The sequence below is a fragment of the Neovison vison genome, chromosome 10 (assembly GCF_020171115.1).
Source record: "Neovison vison isolate M4711 chromosome 10, ASM_NN_V1, whole genome shotgun sequence".
Lineage (NCBI taxonomy): Eukaryota > Metazoa > Chordata > Mammalia > Carnivora > Mustelidae > Neogale > Neogale vison.
Window position 1 is genome coordinate 23079609 of NC_058100.1, and position 3914 is coordinate 23083522.

Consider the following 3914-nt stretch of genomic DNA (forward strand, 5'->3'; position numbering starts at 1 on the left):
TAAACGTAATGATGGTCTGATAAAGATTTTCAGAGGCAGCTTGAGATTCTTGCCCCTCTTTTCTCCTGGAACTTTTAGTCAAGAAAAACATTAACAAAACCAGGACAACTCTTAGAGAAACCAGGTGAATTAAAGGCAGGTTGAAAAAGTGGATCTTGTAGCCTGTGTAACACAGGAGAATATAAACCAGGTGCGAAGTGTGACAAACGTCCCTTTGGGGTGCCTGGGTGGCTCAGTGGGTTAAGCCTCGCGTTCGGCTCAGGTCATGATTTAGGGTCCTGGGATTGAGCCCCGCATCAGGCTCTCTGCTCGGCAGGGAGCCTGCTTCTCCCTCTCTCTCTGCCTGCCTCTCTGCCTACTTGTAATCTCTGTCTGTCAAATAAATAAATAAAATCTTTAAAAAAACAAACAAAAAAACCAAAAAACAAAAAATAAAAAACACATCCCTTCATGTGTTCAAGTTACACAGTAAAAGCACCCTGACTTTTCCTCTCAGGATTTTAAGAAAGCAACTTTTGAATGCTTTCAAAGACTACATCTACAAGAGGAACAGTAAGCTATGTGGAATTTAAGGATTTGTGCAGATATGTATTCTCATTTCTCTTGGGTAAATACCCAGACGTGAGATAATCAAGTATATTATGTTCATCTTTATTAGAAACCACCAACCTAAGTGGTTACGTTTTGACTTTCTTAGCAATTGCACAAGCTCCCTAGCATCGGCTGTTTTAATGTTAGCCTTTGCAGTGGTGTGTAAGAATATGACATTGCTTCAATTTTCACTTCTCTAATGACTAATGATTTTGAGCACTTTTCACCCTCTTTTGGCCAACTGTAAATCTTTGGTGATGTGTAAGAAATGTAAGCATTCCTTATATATTCTGGATATAGGTCTTTAATCAAACATAAATGTGTAATTGTTTCCTTCTCATTCTAAAAGTGTACTAGTATAAGGCCTTCCCCTTCTCAGAAATTTGTTTTTGTTTGGTTTGCTTCTGTTTTTGTTTTTTCTGTCCTCATAATTTATTGGCCACTTCTGGGCCTATGCCTGGCTAGGTGGGCTCCTGGAAGGGGGTCACCATTCACCAGCTCCCAGCAGGGAGAATGAGAAGGCTTTGGCCTAGCCCTCTAGAGTGGATTATGGATTATGGAGGGTTTTTTTATTTATTTTTTTATTTTTAAAGATTTTATTTATTTGACAGACTGAGATCACAAGTAGACAGAGAGGCAGGCAGAGAGATAGGAGGAAGCAGGCTCCCCGCTGAGCAGAGAGCCCGATGCGGGGCTCGATCCCAGGACCCTGAGATCATGACCTGAGCCGAAGGCAGAGGCTTTAACCCACTGAGCCACCCAGGCGCCCGTGGATTATGGAGTTTAAAGGGGAGGGTCGGACCTTTCTTGGAGTCAGTGTGAGGTATCCAGGTAGGGATGTAGGTGTTACCAACAGCCCAAGCTTTCCACCTGTCTGCCAGCCTCCTTGTGTTTGGAGAAGTATTCTCTTCTGTGCTGTTGTCCATGTTGGGCTTGACTGTGTTGTCACCTGGCTTCCAGTCAGTGGCTTCCAGCCAGCAGAACAGACTCCCCCATCTTCATGTGTGTACCGGAAGGCCTGGACCAGCCTCAGAGCTTCGTCCACAGAGCACCCTATAGGCAAATCACTGACAGTGATCTGGCGAAGGGCACCCTTGCCATAGATGATAAAGACATCCCTGTAGACAATGCCTTCATCTTCTTTCGGCAGGCCATAATCTTGGGAAAGGTTTCTGGTACATCAGAGAGCCCAAACCTCTTTCCTTCCTTGGAATGGTGATCCAAGCTGGATGGGTGATCCGGGAGTCTACAGAGATCCCCAGTAGTCCACAGCCTGGCTTGCCAAAGTCCTTGGCATGCTCACGGGAGGGCATGATCTCCAGAGGGCAGACAAAAGTGAGGTCCAGCTGGTTAAAAAGAGGACTGAATATTTCTCTCTGTAGTCACAAAACTTCCCCTCCTGAAAGATGGCCTGCTAGTTCTGGGCGGGCTTTCCCAAGTGTGCTTTGCTGGGAAGTCATGACTGAAAGCTGCCTGAGCAAGAGCAGGACACACGTGATGGCAGACTCATGGACCGTCTCCTCCGTCCCACCTTCTCAGAATTGCTTTAATGCTATTACAATTTCTCCTTTCTTTATAATTATTTAAAATATGTTAATTTAAATTTAAGCCTAAATTCCAGATCAATGAATACTTTTGTGTAAATATTACAAAACAGCTTTTTTAGATAACTGGTTTTGCGTTGCATTCGATTAAAATCCACGTGCTGAGAATTTTAAATGGCATATATATCCATAGGATTATTCTCAGCTGCTTTGTTGAAAACCTGAATTTTTCTCTAGACATGCCTGAACCGTGCTGCTGATTCATGGCCAATAAAAGATTACATGTGCTGCTTAATGACTAAAATAATTCTGTGGTAAGATTTGAAACATATCATGGGCCAGCCTGTATCCAGTTTATAGTACACACACACACACACACACACATCCATATATAATATAAATTTCAGTCTTAGAGTTTCTGTTATCTTTTAGTTGTGCGAGTTAACTTTTAGTTTTAGTTTTTGAGTTATTGAGTCAGATCATGTAGCCAAGCTTGGACAGTAAAACCAGATAGCATACAAAATACCCATTCTCAGATGAGACTGTAGCTTCTGAGACCAGCGTAACTGATATCTAGCTTGGTGCTTTATGGTCCATAGATAAAGAGTGTTCTGTGCCAATGAGGTGACAATTTGAAAGCTGTTTTTGAATGTCTCACTCTTGCCTGATAATTGCCTGTGCTTTTCTCCTCCTACTGAATAATATCCTTCACATTTATGTACACTCTGTAGAGCTTTATAAATCCTTCTAGTAATTCAAGAAAGCAAAATTATTGCACATGGCATAGCATATTACCATATTTTTCTGTGTTTGGTGCATAATTATTTGTTGAACAAGACAATTCCAATTAAGGTTGGAATCCAACTGAAAATTAGGTTATACTTGATAACATTTTCAGTCATATAGAGGAAACTATTAAATATGCTATTTTATGTGATTTTCCTTATTTTTCTGTATGTCAAATAATATTCTATGAAAAAAATCATAAGGGTATTTTAATCCTATATATTTTACTTTAATTTTAGACACTGATTAATATCAATAATAGATATTCATGAAATATGAACAATAGTTAAATGATAGTCATTTAATTGTCAAATAAGCTTTTTGATAATTTTCTAATAAAGGTTTTTAATTATAATAATAAAATTATTCAGGGTGCCTGGGTGGCTCAGTGGGTTAAGCCGCTGCCTTCGGCTCGGGTCATGATCTCAGGGTCCTGGGATCGAGTCCCACATCGGGCTCTCTGCTCAGCGGGGAGCCTGCTTCCTCCTCTCTCTCTCTCTGCCTGCCTCTCTGCCTACTTTTGATCTCTCTCTGTCAAATAAATAAATAAAATCTTAAAAATAATAATAATAAAATTATTCAGAAATCAAATGTATCATGGCTTGCATCTTCACATGATTGCTTTTTCTCTCATTCCCTAATTTTCCTTAAATTTATTATGTTCACAAAGTAAATATTCTGAGCTAGTTACCATCCAGACAAAACAAAGGAAAGCACCGGTGAAGTTGGTTCCATTAAAAAGATATCGAATGTTTGGTGTCCCAAATTTATCAGTCATTGTCCACAGAATATAGTGGATGAGTGGTTGGTTTTTGGAGACCTGAAGATTTGTGCTTGAACCCATTCTGGCTCAGGGGACATGTTCTGTGACTTTGGACAAATTACCAAACTATCTAAATCCAGTGTTCTCATATAGAAGATGGTAATAATTTTATTTGAAGTGATCACAGGATATGAAACATACATATTGGCTTGTCATTTTCTGGCATGGTG

At 40.1% G+C, this 3914-nt stretch overlaps 1 pseudogene; it reads right to left on the reverse strand.

Moving 5' to 3' along the window:
• Window positions 1–1437: 1437 nt before the first annotated feature.
• On the reverse strand, window positions 1438–3699 carry LOC122917953 (annotated as a pseudogene).
• Between the last annotated feature and the right edge of the window lie 215 nt (window positions 3700–3914).